Source organism: Erithacus rubecula, assembly GCF_903797595.1.
Source record: "Erithacus rubecula genome assembly, chromosome: 2".
Taxonomy (NCBI): Eukaryota; Metazoa; Chordata; class Aves; order Passeriformes; family Muscicapidae; genus Erithacus; species Erithacus rubecula.
The window spans coordinates 16209319-16230008 of NC_136685.1; positions in this window are offsets into that span (position 1 = coordinate 16209319).

Sequence of the window (20690 nt, forward strand, 5' to 3'; positions counted from 1 at the left end):
CTTTCCAGCTCCCAAGATAGCCAGAGAATATCTCATGATAATGCAAGTCACCAGTGTGCATGTGCTTAAGTGAGCACAGCATGAAAGGATGAAAATAGAATTAGGCTATCCAAGAAGAATGCACGGAGAAAATAATCTCTTGTTTTTCTACAGGCATGTACATATGTGCCCATCAATATCTGACTGCAGCTAATTCATGTCTCCATTTCATGACCTGATGTCATTGCCTTTAAGTCAGTAACCTTAAGATCAGAAAAATCCACATGTTGCAGATGTATAAAAGATGTCTTTGTAATAGCAGCTGTTTTGAAATGGGAAACTGGTAGATATATAACAATGATTAAACCAACATTTTAGGGGTTCAGACAATGTTTACTGGTATTTGTGAGAACCAGTACAAACTTTTCTTCCTCCCATTGTTTTATTCCTTTCTTTAGGTTTGATATTTGGATATATATTTTTTTTAACATGCTCATCCCTGAGAAAAAATACCTCTAGTAAAAGTTACTAATGCCTTCTAAAACAGCAAGAGTTTACTGTTTTTTAGGTTCAGTTTTTATGTATATAACAATTTGTCTTGAACTATGTCCATCCTGCTATCCAAAACTATGCCTGTACTCACAGCTGAGGGGCCACAAGCAAAAATTTTCAATACCAGAACTATGTTAACTGTGAGCTTCAGGCAGCATAAGCCCCTTGAACTTCCTCTGTCAATGGGGCCATGGAATGGAAATCTGGAGCAGAAAGTTCCATTTTCAAGCACAGGCTCCTGCTGTGCTGTGCACTTCACCCACACCTGGGAACTGGTGCTCCCTGTCCCAAGGAAAATACAAAGAACGTGAGCAGGAGGAAAAACCTGGATTCTACACAAAAGCACTCCACTGAGAAAGTGAAAAGCACTTCCTGACCTTGGTGTGCCTGATGAAGAAGGAATAAATGCATTTTCTAAAAATACTATGGGCTGGGTAGGACTTTATCATTTGACTGGTGGTGAAAGTCTAATTCTGTTGCTGGGAATGGAAAGTAGGATTGAAATTGGCTGTGAAGGACCCTGAAAGCTCAGATAGTTGCCCATGATTTACATGATAAAGGTGTGTCAGGACACTTTACCTCTAGGGTTTGTACAGAACTGTCTCTCTGTTCTTTTTTAAGAAGAACTGTTCTTTATGTCTGTGGGGGGAAAAAAAAAAACAAAAAACAAAATACGAAAAAACAAGACTCAGATATCATGGTTGTACTGCCTTTCCTCATTTTAGCTGTTTATAGTAATTTCTTATGCCAACTGCAAATCCTTTATAAAGTCTATCACAAAAAATAAAATAGAATTTTACTGGAAAACCCAACCCCAATAATTTCCATTGTTAATTAAAATGTCATCTTTCTAACAATTAATTAAAAGATTTCTAGAGAGAATGTAGAGTTGAGCAGATCTCTTGTGACTCATTTTTTAACAGCAGTTTAAACCACCTAGGGCAAAATCAGGTGAGTTTCTCAGTGAAGAACACCTGGGTTATTTAGTGTAGCAAGTAAAACTCTTGTCCTCAGTGAAAATTCTCATTCATAAGGATGTGTCAAGACCTTCTTTATGATTCCTTCTCAGAGTTTTTCCCCAGTCTAGTGTAAAATCAGTTTTCTTCATTCATGATCATCTCTGATACTATCCCTCATCTCTGTGAGCCTGAACATAATTAGAAGAATGAATTCTTTCATGTCATTCAATAATATACGTAATTTAATTGCATTCCCACTTGACTTTCTTTTTATTGTGAATTTATATTTACAGCAGCTAGCTAGCAGTATGTTTCTCATTTTTGTTCTTTTGGTACCCAGGCACCTACTGCCAACAAATGAATGCTATATCTCTGTGAAATAGCCCAAAGTAAAAATCAGTAGCTAACACAGTAGCAGAAGTATAGGTTTTTTTCAAGAGCACAATAATATGGCATCACTGTTTGGGTTTGGTGCTGAGGAAAAATCTTCCATATTTTTATATTCTCAGCTCCTTAACAGTCTGTGAAATTAAGGGAATCAGTACTAGCAATTAACAATTAGCATTCTGAAATTCACAAAGTTCATATATTTGAATCCTAAACCTAAATCCTAAAATATATTCCTTCTGAACTGGGAAATTTCCAGTCTGAGCAGTGATTTTATTCTCTCTGAAGACTGGAACAAGTATTGTTGTTGCTTCCAGATGAAGTGTAACTCATGAACTCACTTGGTGCTTGGCAAGACACAATTCCCAGCCTCTCCTGTTACCAATGTCTACAGATACTCTCCAGGTGCATTCCTAGTCTGGAGGATTTTTGCTTGACAATTTCTTTGTATGTTCATCCCTGAAATATCTACATTCATAGTTCCTTGTTCCTCCTGACAGTTGGTTTAGTATTTTGTAACTAATTATAATTTTCATTAATTGTTCATATCAAATATTTTGAAATTATTTTTATATTCCCAAAGCAAAAGTGAGATAGCAGTAACAGAATTAAAGGACAAGCATATTTCTTTTGAAGTTTTAATTTTGTTGTGTTTTGCAGTACAAACAAAACTTCAACAGGCAGTTTAGCACAGCAATGTAAGAATCTGACCTTGCTATAAAATTCCTTGGGTAAAAAAACCAACCAGCCAAGGAGTTCTGCCTATGGAACATCAAATAAAAGCTGTCAATTTGCTAGTCATTACTTAACAATTTTGGGGAAGTCTTAGGGAATTTTTACTGCAGCAGATTCTTGGCATCTAGCATTTTAAAGGCTCTTTTGCCTCAATTTCCCAGAAAGACAAAAGAGACAAAAAGAGGGATACACCAAATTTAATAAGGTAAATATAATTTGCTTTCCTTGGTAGTCAAAGGGAGTGAGAGGCCACTGTTGAAGGGCTTCTCCCAGAAAATCACCCCAATTTGAAATCATTCTTTGGAACAGTTTTTCTATTCACAACTTAGAAAATCTTGGAAGCTGATCTCATTTTTAAAGTGTGATTAATAATTAAACTGCTGTGGTGAGAAATCCCACATTTTGCTCCTCCCTATTTTTAGTGGGCTTTCATTTTTACAGAGACACAGTTTTTGCTCAGATGCTCTAAATTGTGATTTAAAGGGCAGCAGAAGACACACAGGAATTCTTCTGGTTTGAATTTCTCTACACATTGCAATCCATATGTATAAATATTTTTACTCTATTTTGTGCTTTTAACCAGTGACAGAAAATCCCAGTATAATAGCTGTAGTCTTGATTCTTAACTGGTTTTCAGTGTCTTAAGCCAAGAGATTTTTTCCCCCTAAATTTAATAAAGCTTCACTGGTGCTGAGCCAATATTAATTATATCAAAAGCAAATTAGTGGTCTGTCAAAGTAATAGAGATAAAATTATCTCCCTTTTTTTACCAACGGACAAACCAGATGGCCCCCAAAAAATCCTATGTTAGCATCTCTGCAAGTCACTGAGAATAACCATATTAGTGAAATTTTGTCAAAACATCCAGTTTGAAATGTCTCCTAGGAGTAGCTGATGATTTGCAACTGAACTGTTTGTTACACTCTTGAAGGACAGCATTTATAATTCCCTTTTAACATCACTTTATCCTAATTGTATCATATTATCACGTTTATCCCAGGTTGTCATCATTTTTCAGTCGTCATTTGGTGTCATTAGTGCTCTCAGCCCAAGTCACAGCTCACACAGATCCCAGGGGTCTCTCAGAGGTTTCAGTGTGCAGGTCTGAAACATGCCCAGACCTTTTCTGATCTCAGGACAGAGCCAGGGAAGAGTGGCAAATGGGCAACCACAGCAGGGACCTCACTTTTTCCTGGACAAATTAGAACATGAGGAGATGAGATTTGACCCTGAGATGGATTTGGGGTTGGGAAGAGTCCACGCCTAGGGGAAAGGGCTTGAAAGGGCTTTAATGTTCCATATTATTTAATAAAGCTGAGCAAAATATGTTCCTAACTGTAGCATTATCTAAATTGCTTCAAAATTAGAGGGGGGAAAAAGTATGCTAATGAATTATTTGAAATAAATAAACCAGATGAAATCAAAATATTTTTCATCCTTTTTAATTAGTTAAAATATGCATATTTTTACCCTTTCTTATCTAATTATTTTAGAAGAAAGACAATTCTAGACATAGTAAATAATTTTGTCTTGAAAACTTTCATTTTAATGTGTAGGACAGATAATTTGAAAGCTTTTTTTATAAAATTTGGATTTGTGAGCATTGAAACTGCCAAATTTTGCCTTCAATCATCCACTAAAGTGACTTTCTCCAGCAGAAATACATGCAAATAAAATTTCTGAATTTCACAAAAGTGCCAGAGAAGTTCTCAGCTAAGAAAAATATGAGATAGAAGTCCCCTCACCTCCCTGCTGCCCCTTGGTCCCTCTGCACAAACCAGCATCTGCCTTTTTTAATGCTGCACACTGAACAATAGCCACGAGTCTGTACACACCACCTCACCCATATCTCTGCATTCTCTCTTCATTTATCATTGCTCTGCTGAGGATCACCTTCATTTGCTGTAGCAAGCACAGGGTAAGGCATTGAAATTTCAATTCCATAAAAAAAAATAAAACACAGCAGAAAGTCCATTTCTATGAGATAACTGCATTTTTTCCACGAAATTAAATTGTTTTGTTTTCAGATTTAAACCTTACATGCTGGCACAACCTAAAATCCTAAGATAAAAGTTGCTCTGTAAGAGATAAGTGTTATTCTTATTGATTATATAATTATCTAGAAATACACCACCACAAAGTCCTCAAGGTTTAATCTATGCCACATCAGAGCTTTATTACTATTGCAGCCACTCTGTGGTACAGACAGACTGAGTAAGCATTTAATCAGAAAATGATATCTAGTTTCACAGCAGGGTGGGTTTGTGAGTGTGCATGTAAGCGTGAAAGTTTTTTCATTTGACTTAAGGGGGCCAAATGTTGCTCTTGGATATGTACATGCTGCTCCTACTAACATCTGCATTTTTGCATATATATAACATTTCTCTCAAGGGCCCCAAAGGCAATGGTTTTCAAGTCCTAAATGCTTAAATTATTATGTATATTATAAGCAGTTATTTTAAAATACTGACTTTCTAAGCCTCAAAGCCATCTACTGTATGAGCTGTTGAAATAATAAGGGTTTAGAAAAAAATTTCTTATAAAGAGAAGTGTAAGTGAGAATTTAGGTACTTTGCTCAAGATGTAACCCGCTCTAGGATAAAAATTCACACCTAATACTAGTTTTTCTGTAGAAAGAGCCATTCTGGAACTGCCAGACATGATTAACTCACTATGTGATTCTCATATTTTAAAGAAATCCTAATGTATTCACAGTTTGCTTACTTTATTTTAGATTTAATTGCAAAATATGCCCTTGTTCTAAATTAAGTGCATCAGTTCACAGTGTTGCAAGAAGAACTATTTCACTTTAAACTACTATGCCAGAGTCTGAAATTACATCTCTCTATAGATATACTGGTTATGAAATCAGCAGGATTTCAATGAATTTGGATGACTCTGTAGCAACCACATGGCTTCAGAGTTACTTTAACTTCTTGCTCTATCAAAATCTACTGCAAACCATTCCAGTGTAAAATATAAACCAAATTAGTGAAATACAATATCCTGCCATTTATTTTGATGTCCATTAGCATTTCCAATTAAAACCTCTGTGCTTTGACATATGTGAATGAGCCTGCTGTCCCCCTGGAGTCCATTGCAGGTGGACAGGAGTCTCCGTGCAGATGGCCTGGGTTTGCTGCCCCCAGCAGAGGGTCTGGACCCTGTGCACAGGGTTTGACCTTCCTGCTGTTCAGTAGCCCTGCCACGTTTGGGACAAGCACAGTGGGAGCAGCAAGTGAAGGTGACAGTGAATTTGTTGGACACTGTGACTGGGAACAGCCCTTACAGGTGAGAAGTGACCAGCCAGTGACTCTGAGCTGCCACCTGACACCTCCCAGCCCAAAAAAAACCAGAACCAACAGATCTCAGACTAAGAAAGTTTTCTTTTAGACTGCGGAAAATTGTTATAATTTGTTATCATCTCAGAGCTAATCATATTTGAATGGAGGGGAAAGCAAGGTATCTGCCTCGCTGGGGTTACAGGTAAAACATGAAAACAGGCAGCCAGTGATAGGCAGAGACACAGAAGTAGGACATTTAGGTTTTGGGGGGATTGATTGTTTTGATTTTTGCTGTTGTGAGGGGAAGCTAATTACAAGTCCTTTTTCTTCCCATGGTTATTATCTTCAGTATACATCAGTAGTTGCCATCTTTCTGTCAAGACCTCAAGCAATTTCTAGAGAAATGTGAAGAAAAACCAGCTGCTAAATCAGTTGCTATCAGTTCTAGTTTTAGGTTTTGGACAACACAACAATTTTTTTTTCTAATTATGAACAGCCATGCATATAGAGGATTCTTTCACACAGGACTCAGTCCTGTGACTCGTTCAGCTGTTATAAGGTAAAGCTGGGCAGCCAGAAACCTGCAGTTTACTTGATTAGGGGCAAATACTAAACAGGTAGGTAAATAACTCAAAGACAACTGGAAGTGTTTTTGGGACAATCACTGACAGTGTCTAAAATGCAGTGAAGGGATTGACTGAAGGGGAACGTCCCAGAGATTTCATCAGTTCCAGAATAGATGACAGGACATCCAGAGTAGCCAGAGCAGCCTAGCTTGACTCACCAAAGTGAGGATATGAATGCTGCAAAGTGTATCCATTCCAGTTCTGGGATGGAGAAAGGCTTGCAGAGAATAGGTGGGCTCATAAAAGCATCTCCTCATTGTAACTTCTGGCTTGAGAAAAGGAAGAAGCATGAATCAAAGCTGAAGCTTGTAGAATAGAGATTCTTGCATCAATTAATAGAGCTTAGTTTGTTTTATTATAATTTTCTACCCAAATATACACATTTAATTTGGTTGCAAAAGTGTTTGAAGAACAGTTTGGGACTTCTTTAATCTGTAGTGTCTTTCTGATGTGTATTGTCAAAGAAGAATCACTTTAACTTTAAAAGGAAATATATATTTATATATATTTTATATATATTTATAAGGATTTTTTTTTGTTGTGCCTAGCACGAAATTCTGTGAAATTATGATGTAATTTGTGAAGTTGTCAATAAAGAGAATAGTATCATTGATAAAAGAGCAAAGCCAGGAACTGGAGTATATGAGCATTAGTAACACTCTCCAACCACCAAAAACCAAAGATTAAGAAATCCAATTTGTACAGTCAGAAAAAAAAAGAGAAAAAGACATACTGAGTCCACATATAGAGGTATCCCTGGAGTTAAATAAGAGGAAACAACAGCAAAAATCTCCAATGGAAATAAAAAGGGAAAGAGGAAAAATACATGCTACTGCTACAAGCACTGGAAGAAAAGAGATGAGTATTTAATGCTGTTTTGTTGTTTGTCAACACTTACCAGAAAGGAAGGCACAAAAGAGGAAAGATCTTTTGGTTGCAGGGTGAATAAGGGTATCACACATATGTTGTGTCAGGGACTGGGATTTTACCATTAGGAAAAGGAATATTTGAATGTTTTTGACCTACAGCTGGAGCTAAAGGAAAATAGGAAGTTGAGCAGAAATGGGCAGATAAATATTGTGATGAGACATCATAATCCCTGGCCTGTAAAATGGCTCCTTTGATACCACTGAATCAGCAGCCAAGCCTTGGTAAAAAATCTCTAAACATGCTGACATTTTGAGCTGTCTCCAAACAATCAAAAAGACTCTGAGAAAACACTCAGCACAAGGGACTCCTGCTTTTAACCAAATTTTAGATTTTAGTATCTGTCTGCTTTAAAGCTCTACTTGCTTTATCCATGTAAAAGTAATTTTTCATTCACAGTGTCAGGATGAATAGGATGGGCCATTTAACCCCCTAGCATTTGTAATACCTTTGGTCAGGTACTGTTTGGTTTGGATGCTCATCCCCAAAAAAGATCTGTAGTCACCTAAACAGGACACTAAAAGGATATTCAAGCATTAAGGTGGTAATGCAAAGCTATTTAGAATGCAGAATTAGTGTATCCTGAAAGTCAAATGATGTCTTTGGGTTCCTAATCAGGAAGCAGCCAAATTTCTCCCAGTGTTGTTGCCTGCTTGGTGTCTGTACCACCACACAATGGTGGTGGTTCACAAAATCATGGGCAGTCCTCTCCCAGCTCTCACAGGCTGCCTGCCCCAGAGCAGAGGTAAAAACTGTGCCATGAGTCATCTGGGCCAAATTGTCCTGTGCAAAACAACCCAGGCACCCAGAAGCCTCACCAGTTTGTGCAGAAATAAAGAGCAGCATTCATTTAGGATTAACCTTTAGGATCCAAATATGTTGCACTTATCATTGATTACCTTACCATTGATTCCCTTTCTGAAAGTCTAAATGATTTTTAAAGTGCTACCTGATTAAAAAATGTTTATAAACAAAAGGGTGCCTTCGTTCCACAGGTGACTGTTCAAATCCATACCCCCCTACCAGTTCCATAAAAGCAGTGATATAGCCTGCAAGGTTCAGAGACTCCAGAACACACATGTGAAAAAGCAAACTGTAAATGAGGCACTGCTCAGGCACTGAGGCCTGAGTACCAGAAAGGAAGCCTCAGAGCAACACTGATGTGAAGCCATCAGTCCAAAACCTTTGCTAGTGCAAGCGTGACCTGGGAAAATTTGAGGCAGAAAGGAGCTGCCAAGCATGGTGTGGGGGACAGAGCCACTCCATCAGTTCCCCTTCAGAGGAGAGGCACAGTGTGGGACTTGCCATCAGACAGCATTAGGGAAAAGCCTCTGCTGGCTGCACCTGAGTGAGCTCAATCCCAGCCTGTGAAGCTCCAGTGCTGCAAGAAGAGGGTGAGAAAGCAGCTGAAAAAGTCACTGCCAGTGGCAAATACCCAGAGCAGAGACCTATTGAGGTATTAGGCACAAACAAACCTCCTCCAAGTGCCACCCCCTGGCTGCTTCATTTGTGGGAGGCTTGGGCTGGCACAGCAAGGCAGAGAGCTGGGCTGCTCCAAGGTTCCCAAAGTGCAGGTTAAAGGCATTAGCCCCTGAATTGGTTTTTGTGTCATATATTTTCCTTTTCACTTAGTCCAACAGATTAACAAAAGGATCCCAAAAAAATGTGTCATATCACAGAAGGAAATGAAAAAAGTTTCAAATATGAGCAGTCTGTATATTTAACATAGAAATCTGTGGTTTTCAGTGTCTCAGGGATACTGGAGTAGAGAGAGGTGTCCTCTTCAAAATCCACCTGAATCTTCTTAATGACACAGCAAAATACCTCGTTTTCATCACTTTATACTTCAGTATATTATTCCCTGAAATTCAAGCTGCAATTCAGTTTTTAAAAGTCTGATGCAATCGAGATGTAAAATTAATTACTTCGAAAAATACCATCAGAGTGCTACCCCTCATTCCAGGTTTGGAACAGCAGTTACATGGCATCCACCCATTCTCCTTGCATTTATGGCATCCTCACTCTAGAGGAAGTATTGAACAAAAGTGCTTCAGGTAATTCTAAAAAAAAAAAAAAAAGTTGTACTGAATGTGTTGGAAAGAACTTAAAATTGGGGAAAATAATGAAGAGATTTTGTGCTCTGTCTCTTCATCTTCCAACACAAGCAGAGGATATTTTATTATGAGATAAATACAGTCTTTACAATAAAATTTTAAGATACTACTGTAAATTTGAATAAATAAAAACAATAAGTGTATAAATAAATGTTCCATAAAAGAATAAAATGTGTGTACATGTTCTGCTACATTCTGAAACAGGCTCCAAACACATGGTAACATTGCCCTAAGCCATCACTGCTGTTGTATAAACAGAGAAATTTTCCAGGTAATCCTATAAAATGCAGCTACTATACATGGTTGAAAATGCAATACATTTTCTTTGAATTGTTGGACTGTACTAAAAAGTAGGTATTCTTCAATCTTTTAAATTTTCTTATGTCTCTATTTTTGGTATTTTATTTTTTAACTATTTTTGGGCAAAAAATACATTTCTTTTCAATTATTCCTCTATGTACTTTATTATTACTTGAGCAAGAGAATGCAAAAACAACTACAGAAGGTTATCTATACTTTTAATTAATTTTTGTTTAAAAATAACTGCTCAGTTAGACCAAAAATTTTTTTTCCAGTTTTTTAAAGTTTTGTGCTGTTTTTTTCCAAAAACTAAATCCAGGCATTTCCATTTTCTACAAAACAAGCAATTTCATACAAAAACCTTGCATACAATTACCTTTGGGTGAAAAAAGTTCCTATCAGTACACCCAAAGTACATTGCTTGTACTACATCTTTACAATACAAATGAAAGCTGTTTGAATCTTGAGCACAAGGACATTGATCCCTTTAATCATTCCAAAATAATACAATGACAGTTGTCATTCAGAAACCAGCTGAAAGATTCTCCCCCTCCCCAAAAAAGTAAAGCAACCTCTGGTAGCCTTTCCTTGGTCACAAGGAGCATACGTGAGTTTATTATGGGATATTATAAAAAAAATCCTTAAGAGCATCAGGTGTTATAGAACAAAATCTTTATAGTCTCACATTAATAGCATCAATTGTTTTATGCAATCTGTCTGCTGAGAACAAATAGAGAATCAGAACTTGGAAAAGGGTTGAAATAGCCATAGGAGCAGTTATTAGAGAAGAATCCATGAAGATTCATGTTACATACATGGGTATTTGATAAGACATTGTTTTGATGATGTCTGACTAGACTTTATTGTTCTAGCATATGATCATCCCAACAGAGCATAATCAAGGCAGTTTTCCTCACTGGAGCAAAAATCAGATTTTCAATGGACCGTCACAAGAGACAGGGAAGATTCTTAAGCACCAGCAGTGGCAATCACAAGCTTCACTCCTCACAGTCTCCATTTTGCTTTCTGTATGTTTTCCTCCTAAATTCATGTGATATTCCATGTTTAGTGGTACATCAATGTGGAAAGATTTCATATCATCTGGGGTTTTTTTTGCATGGATGTTTTTCTTTTCAGATAGTATTTCATTCTGTGTTTTCCAGTTCAGCTTTTAACTTTACTCCTATCTGCCTAGAAATGTTTAAATTTCTTTGCCAGTGCCACCTCTGTTCCTAATTTCTTTTGCAAGGGCCAAGACATAGAAAATACAATAATGTCAACACTGTATTTTTATTCACAGGTAATATGGGTGCTGGAAAAGTGATTTCCATGCTTACTAACTGTTGGTTCACACATTATGTTTATCCTTGACCTATCTATACTAGCAAGGGAATAATCTTTGCTTCATTTTAATGCTCTATTCCGCTCTCATAATATGACATATTTGGTTGTTGTCTTCTGGTGAGAATGACAAAGGGAGAAAATATTATCTGGCCTTTTAGACCTTTTCACAATTTTTCTTGCATATTTAAATTAACCTTTTGCCTTGGAATTTATCATTACTTCTTCTGTAAAATGCAGCATTCCTGCAATGCATTATGCATTTTTCCAGGTCTCACCTGAACATGCTGCTCATCAGCCCTGCCTGTGCCTGCTCAGGAACAGTCCAGCAGAGCAGCTGATCCCGATCCTGCAGAGTCCCTGGACTCCTTTGGCTGCTCATGGATGTGTCTGCCCAGCATCAGCCCCCTAATGCCATGCTGGCTGTGCATTTTTTTGGGTACCAATCCACCCCTGAAAGCTCAGCTGCGCCTGTGCTGCTGCCTCAGTGAGAGGTGAGAGGATCAGGTCTGAGGGATGGATGGTGAGAATGGCCTTCGTGTGCTCAAACCCTCACTGCCAGCCTGCAGCAGATAAAATGAAGTTGCCCATGGATGGTTTAGTGGTGCTCTTGACAAGGTGGCAGGGTTGAATTTTCAGTGCCCATCCACCCACTGTAATTCTGACTTCATTCCCAAATGCAAGTCCTGGAGTGTAATTATCCCTGGAGCCACTGAAGAAAAATATGAGGAAAACATTTTTCTTTTAAACTGCAGCTTTAAGGACGGAAAGCATTTTCAGTGTATGGAAATGTCTTTTAACCTAGCTCTGCTGGGTATAAAATGAACTTTATTTTGAGTGACAGTCTGCTATTTTCTTCTCAGAATCTTCAGTCTAACTCTATTTCATGGTGTGTCGACTCTCTATATGATTACTCCAATATTCAGGTGCAGAGAAGTAAATGTTTCATGAAAGTGATGTCCCTGTCAGTAGTGTGCATATCATCTGGCCCCCTGAGCTGTCAGTGAACAGATTGTAGAATTACCATTAGAATACAGGAGCCCATAGCTGCAGGCAGTAAATGGAGAGCCGGTAAGCATATGTCACCAGCGTGATATTTTAGCTTCGTATGAATTTGTAAAGTGGAAATAAGCCAGCAGTACCACAGCAACTGCTAACTGTTCTGACTATCCATGTTTCCACATTACACCATATGTTCACAAAATTTGCAGCAAAAAGGAATAAAAACTGCTTTCCACTTTTGTGGAATATAACTTTGTGAGATGTGGTTTAAAATTTCATTGGTCTAATGCTTTAGAGATGTGTTTACCCTGATGAAATTTACTTTTTAAGATATCACAGGATTTGTGTGGATGTCTACCTAGGAAATTATGTTTAGCTGTCAGCAGGATAAAAACAAGGCACATCTGGTTTGATCCTCCAGGGAGGAAGGTGTTAGATACGTTTGGATTTCAAAGTCAAATTATGTTTTTAATCGTATTCAAGATGCGGTTGGATAGCAGTCCATCCATGCAGGCAGAAACAGAGTTCAGTGCTGGCTATCACTTCTTGTTATTAACCTTGGAAAATTTTGTCTCTCAAATTTGCCACAAATGTTTTGAATCAAAAAGAAAGCCCCTGGGTCAGTGAAGAGGTATTTATGCCTGAAATGTCAATTCTTTGTTCTCAAAAGCTCATCTGACAAATTATAGAAAGACACAATAATTCCACTAGGTCTTAAACCATCAAAAAGAAAAACTAGGTACATTACTTTCCATAACACAAATATATTTTCTCATTAGTGGAACATTTATATTGAAGAAAACCAAGTCTCCCCTTTCTAAGTCACAACACCTAGTGCAAAATAGAAATAGACAAAAATGTTGATATTTGGACAAATATTAAGTCTGAATTACATTCTGCAGATATCAGTGTCTGTTTGCCTATTCTGGGATAAGAAATGGGAGGGACACCAGGTTGTGAGGACATTAAGCTTTCAAGAGATGCAAGACACTTAGATCCCAAAACAAGATGGGATATAGAGATCAGCCAGATCAGGGCCCTGTTTCTTTGGTGGACAGAACAAATGAAGGTTCCTTTACTCAGGAGCATATCTGGGACTATAGCAAGATATCATTATTAGATGGTAAGAAATAATTTTCTTGCCCTGTACTTTGACACAGAACATTAGCTTTTGGTAACCCATTCTCAGCTGCAATATGCAATTATTCATCACCCATTGTCTTGTAGAGGCTAAGAGGCAAAATCAGCACAACTGTCATTATTGATAATGATTCAACCAATTAATAAATAGGTGGCTATTTTCTTGGTTGGAATTTGATAAATGGTAGTGACATCAGAGATATTTGAGCCTTGATACTTGACAAGGTCATACCTTCTGAGACATACAACATACACAAAAACTAAAGATGTGTTTAATTATTTTCTTTATGAAAAAAAGAAGCAGACCACCCAGTCAAATATCATGACCTTCTGAGCATCTTTGAAGAGTCATTTATATGATAAAGCATTTGGGCAAGTTCAGATTTTATTTCTTGGGGGTGAAAAAGAAAACATCATTCCCTTCTTCTGATTTATTGGCTAGCTGAGTTAATTTGTTCTCTCTGTGGGATTATTGCTATGCTGTTTGCTGGCAATCATTTGGAATTGTAAATCTAATTAATTTTATGTGTACCTATAGCTTTCCTGTGGGTGTCTTTATACAGCTTAACCGTATATAAATATGATAATAATAATGTATAAGAATAAAGCAAGGTTAGGAAGAGGTAACAAAATAAGACACACTGAAAGACTAAAATGATAACATGGCAAACAAAATCAAACCCTCAATCATTGGGTGTCCTATGAGGGAATAGTCTCATTGAAATCTCATTTTTCTCTCCTTTTTTTTTAGTGTGTGTGCACGTTTGCATTCTGGTCCATGATCTATAACAGCACCAAATTTGAAGGTTCTACTCAGTGGCATTGTGAAAAATCACCATTGTGCCTGCAGCATACCTGCTTACTTTCAGCAATTTTCTTGGCTACAATCAGATAAAGAGATTTGATGACCTTTATTCACCTTAATTTTTCCAAACTGAAGGCTTGCTGCACCTTAGTGTAGATAGAAAGGAATTGGTTCACACACCATGGCTGACAAATGGATAGTCCAGACTTGAGGAAAATAACTGAAAGTTCAGCCTTTACTGTCAGGGTAGTTTACTTTTCTCTACTCATAACGATTGCATAAATGAACATATCAGATCTCCAGACCTTAACCTGGAGTATGGAGACTAATCACCACAAAACACACTTGACACACAGCTCTATTGTATGGATAATAAATGTGTATTTGTTTGTGGTTTTGCTCATTTCTGCAGTTTCAAAGCAAGCACCTGCAACTTTGATTATACTCTCAAGACCATAACTGGGCTTTGTTAGTTTTTCTTGAGATAATCAGAGCAAAGTTGTGGTGTTGCTTTTAGTTAAAGGGCATTAGTTCTAGAACTCTCATGCTATATGACAGGAAAACCTTCCATTCAAAAAAGTTTCTAGTAAAAGAGGAGATAGTGCTTTCCATCCTATCTTTATCAATTAAACTTAACGATGAACTTAGTGCTTTAGATGGCATGAAGGAAACTCTCTTTAAAATCCACATTTTGTATCACTATATTCTATTATTATTACATTCATTTGTGTCGTGGTTTTGCAAAAGATAATTTGTAAGATTTTTTTTTTTTTTTAATCTACTTAGCTGTGTATATATATATGCATTTTTGGTAAAGAATCACCAAGTTTTTAAATTATGCTATATTGTTTCAGGTATTCATCATACAGACCCTGTAGGCCCTGGCTGCCACTGGACAATTGGTTTTAAACCATCAGTTACCATAAATACCAAAAGTGACAATAACAAGCCAGTGTTAAAGGCTCTATTTCACATACAACTCTGGTTTAAAGTATGACCCCTCTGATATCAGGATTCTCTCTATATACATAATTGTATGTAAAGCGGATAGAAATCTTGAACATAGTTTTAGGTCAGTCTAACAATACCCACTTGTATCTTTGCATTATCTTTTTGGGGATGTTTTTAGATCTTTTCATTGACATTGAGAATAAAATTAATATTTGTTTAAAGCCCATTGGGTTCAAATTTCAACTCTGTTAAGTAGAAACAAAATTTAATTTCTCTCGTTGGTTTTAGGAATTCTTTTCTTGCTGAAACAAAGACATTTGAGGAATTTGATATGTTTGGTTTTTTTTTTCCACTCAGAGATTCAAGCAGTAGAATCTTTCATTTTGATAATTTCAAAATGAAAATTGTGATTTTCTTCATTTTGGAATCATAGAACAGTTTGGTCTGCAAGGTAATTTGAAGATTATATATGTCAACTCCCTGCCCCAGGGGTTCGGTTCATCCCCACACTCAGGACTTCATCCAACCTGGCTTTGAATATTTCCAGGGGTGGGGCATCCACAGCTTCTCCGGGCAACCTATTCCAGTGTCTCACCCCCTCAGAGTAAGTAATTTCTTCATTTTGTCCAAGCTAACCCTGCTGTCTTTAATCTGAATATGCTTTGTCCCTTATCCTGTCACTACAAGCCACAGTAAAATTCCTTCTTCATCTTTCTTTTAAGCACTCTTTACACACTGCAAGGCTGCAATAAAGCCTCTCTGAAGCTTTCTCTTCTTCAGTCTGAACAAACCCAACTCTCTCAGTCTTTCTTTACAGTAAAGGTGTTCCTGCCCTCTGGCCAGTTCAGCAGCCTTCCCATTGACCTGTTGTAAAAGGTTCAGGTCATTCTTCTGCAAAACTCTTGATTCATCTCCCTTCTTTTGTATTAGAACTTAGTTGCAACAGATTTATTTTAAATTTTTTAATTCTAGTAGATAATCCTCGAAACCCAAACTGTTTACCTAAGTGTGAAAGTGGGAAAAGTGAGAATAAAACCATCTTCAAATAGCCCTACGACCTTGTACTGGAGCAACAAGTGGGGAGCAGGGGGCAGTGGGTGCCTGTGAGGAGGACAGAAGGAGCTGAAGGAAGGTTTGCTGTGAGCAACACCTGCCTAAAAGGTGGAAGGCACCCCACCTTTCACAGCCAGACCCATTTATGGGCCATGACCATCTCAATGAGGGTCTTTCCACCAGCTACAGTGGAACACAAGAATAAAACAGAATCTGATCATTTAAATCCAACAGGAACATGTCATATTCCCTACCATGTATGCAAAGTGTTGAGATGTTTATGGGACCTTATCTCACATGCAATTCCAATACCACCAAGGATGGTAGTACATCAGTTCTTGCAGTTCTCAGACTCCTGGAAGCCTGAAACAGCCAAAGAATAAAAGAGCAGACATGATATTTCCTCACCATCAAAGGAAAAAAAAAAAACACTGAAAAAATTGGATGTGCTGGGCACTGAAAAAAAGAAGACTATGCTGGGCAAGGTGAGTCATTAATCTATTTTCTCCTTTTTATTTTTTCTCTTTTGTGTACATTATGAAGAAATACTTTAAAAAATAATTCTGGAGAACATTTACTACCATTTACTAACATTTACTAGTCTGAGGCCTCCTTCACCACATTCTGAGATCTAACCTATAGCTGTGTAATAAATCCTGAAAATGATGTTTGTAATGGAAATGCTGACAGAACTTTGGCTATAATTACAGCACATTACTATAAATTACTATAAATACAGGTCTGTGCAGCATATATATGTACCATATCCACATGCATATGCTGTATACAGTGGTTTATTAGTCATAAGACATTTAATGTTTGATTATTTTTTCAAAAGTAGAGATGCTGCAGCTGTGTCCTGAACACATTCTAACAGAGACAATTAATAAAATTATTACTGCATATATTGTGACAGATTCACACAAGTATCACTTTTGATGATGATGTATTGATAAAACACACTGCAAGAATAAGTAACTAATGTATATTGCAAAAGGTAAACCTGCAATAGCAGGAATTTTGCTTTATTTAAAGAAAAAAGACAAATGTGCAGATGTATGAACTGTCTCAATTGCATGTTTTCTAGCATCTCACACAATCCTCTCCAAACCAGGTTTTAACAACATTTATGCTTTCTAGAAAAAAAAAAAAAAAAGTGAACAGAAACCCACCCCCAGCCCCCCTCCCCAAGTTATTTAGAAAGAAAGGAGCATCCACCCAGGTGCCCCAGCACACATCACTCCTGCTCTGTGTGAAAGGAAGGCAGGAGCTCCATTACAGCATGACATCCCTCCAGGGGATTGTTGCTGGTGTCAATCAAAACAAGTTTTTCACCAACACATTTACTGAGAAAACCTTGTCTTTCTGCAAGGGGCCACTGTCAAGACTTGTTAAGAATAAACAAGGCAAGACCATTCCAGTTTACATTTGACATCAGAAGGATGCACATTTAGCTGTTTCCCAGCCTCTCCAGTGGGTAGAATCCTGGAATATCGTGAAGTAGAAAAGCCTGATATGTAAAAACAGGCTTGGAGTGAGTCAGTGAAATATACAGAGAGCATGTATGATATCCTTGTCCTGTAGGATAAGGAAACCATGATTAGTGTGGGGAGGCCAGCAAGAGAGCTTATCTATGAAGTTTTCTGAAACACTAATTGCAGTTTCTTTCATCAAGATAAAGACATCTCAAGAGATAAACTGAATAATTTTATATATGCAAAACCATAGTCATTTCTGCTGGCTAATATTCAGCTTACTGGTCTTATTCTGCAGCTCTGGAAGGGCACAGCTTATTCTAAATCACCAGAATTGTTTTTATCTTGAGTTTTAGTAATAATTAGTGCTTAGTCTTAAAGACTAACTCCCCAGAGTCATGAGTTCCTAAGATAATCCCATGCTTTATTACAGTAAAAAGCAGGATTTTTGTTGTTACGGTCAAAAATTAGCCTTAGAGTTTCCCTAGGGTTTCTAAATAGAAAGGCAGGTAAAAACAGCCAGAAAGCTTCACTTGGTTTTAAGCAAAACAATGAGTTTTCTCTTCTTTTTGTATAGGCAAGCAAAATCATAACTCAGACAGCAAAACCAGAAGAGAAAAATACCAGAAGTTCATGGGAAAAAAAACCTGAAATTGAAGTAATTTTTTCCAACTATCCTACCTTTAGGAAGATAAGAGATATGAGAATGACATTGCTGTTGTAAGTAATGCCTGAAGCATGGAGCAGCTGAGCAAGATTTTTGATAACTCCAGACAGAATGAGACTACAGAAATATCAACTAATCAATTTCTTACTGAATCAGCTTGGAGCCTTAGGTCACAGAATGTTTTTTTACAAGCTGTGACCTCTGGATCTCATTCTTACTACCTATGCAGGTACCTAAAGGTTTTCCCCTCTAATAGATGCAACAGCACTATCTCATGGAAGAATGCAGGAAAAATTAGCATCATGTATGTAGAGGACATATAAATGCAGAATACACAAAATTCAGTCTTATACATACAAGATTCTAAATTCTTCTTCCTAATTTTGCAAAAGAGATCACAACAACAATAACTACTATCCCTAATTTTCAGAGAAATCATCCCTTACATATATTTTCCATACTTTTTTAAAGTGTATTTCCACTGGAAGTATTCCAATACTTCAGTTAATGACGTATGCAGTTGTGTATAAAGGCAGCAAACTCTATTTACTTAAATCTGCATCAATCTTTTATCAGTAGATAAAGGCACTATCACACTATCATAGTTAAACTAATTATTATTGATTCTGCATTTCTTGCAAAATACCATCACATTTTTGTATCTCATCACTAGAATCAGTAAATAGATCTTGCCTTTGATGGTTATTGTAAACCCTTCTCTCACAGCTATTCTGTGAGGACCCTTACAGTAAAGGATGGAAGCAGTCTATTTATTTTACAAGATGTTATACCTTGACTACACAAGAAGTGAGAACTACTAGGATATTTTTGCTTTGCTTTGATATTTTCTTTCAGTTCATCCAGAAATTTGAAAATGTGAACAAAGACTGAACACATATTCAGAATTGGAAACAAAACGTTTAACTTTATAGGCATTAGATATTCCATAATTGAATTTAGGATTGTCTCTGAGAAAAAATAGTCCAGTTTTCAGGATATATGCTTGAGGGAGACAGAGCTAGAGAAATGGCTCCAAATAGCAAGGACTGCTGAATTGTTCAAGGGGAGAAGGGCCAACATAATAAAAGCCATTAACAGAGAGCAAATGCACCACTGATTGAGCTGAAGGGGCAATGCTGACATGGTCCTGCACTGGAGAAAGCAATACAAAAATTAGAAAGTTTCACATAGAGTCTGTGGAGGATGGGGAAGAATTAGAGGTTAGAGAATTGTTTATAATCTAATCCCATAATATTTCTGAAAGACATTCTATAATACACAGGATATATCTGTGCTGTTAAAATGCCAGGAGGTGAAGCTGAGCACTGGATGGGGCTGCCAGCTTTCTGCAGTGCATAATTGCTACCATATTCCCTGGCAGGGTTTTTGCCTTGCCCAGTTAAGAGCTCTCCAAGACAATGACTGGGCACAGTTCAGGGGATAACTTGTGCCAGGACCATCCCCAAAGGCCACATGGAGAAGAATGTGGTGGTTTGGGTGTCCCCCACCCTACACTTTGCAGCAGTCAGCACTCTGCCCTCAAACACTCCTCTGGCCACAAGACACTTCATGCAACACATTCCCACAGCTTCATGCTATGAAAACATTACTATGGTAGGTAACAGTCTTCATGTCCTTTCTCTACCTGCAAGCAAAAAAAAAAAAGAAACCAAATATAAAAATAGTATTTTTTTAAAGCTCAGAGATGTTATAAGGGTCAGAGGATGCCCACAAGACCCTTGGGCCCTGAGACTATGACAGTGGTGTGTGACCTTGTTTTATTTATTAGTATAGACAGATCAAAGAAATTTTCACTGATATCTATGATGAATGCTACCAAATACCAGAGCTCTCAATACACATACAGTGATGAAAATGCCTCCACACACTTGGTGTTTTGCATTTGTAACTGTGTGATTGCATCAGTGACTAATTCAATAAGATAAATCAGCAATATTTGATGGAAGAAATTTGATAAAATATCAATTAAATGCAAAAAGACATTCTGAGTGCCACAGGCTTTTAATAAGAGAACCACAAAGTTCAAGTAATTATCACCCAAGGTCCCTGGCAGCTGACAGATATAAGACCAGCTCTTCAAGACAGCCTGGTAATAAAATCAATACACAGACTCACAGTGGTGGCTGTATGTTCACCTAGGGCTATATGGCCTGCTGTGTTATGATGTGTAATATTTCCAATTTCAGTAGCCACTGGCAGATAAAAGAACAATGTGGCTAACAAAAAATTCAGTGCTCTTTGATTCCCCAGCTGAAATAAAGAAGAAAGCTTTTCCTAGCTGCTTCAGTTAGGTAAAAGGAAGCTAACACTCATAACAAGAACTCACAGAGGGCAAGGACACACACTGACATTGCTGGATATATTGCACATTT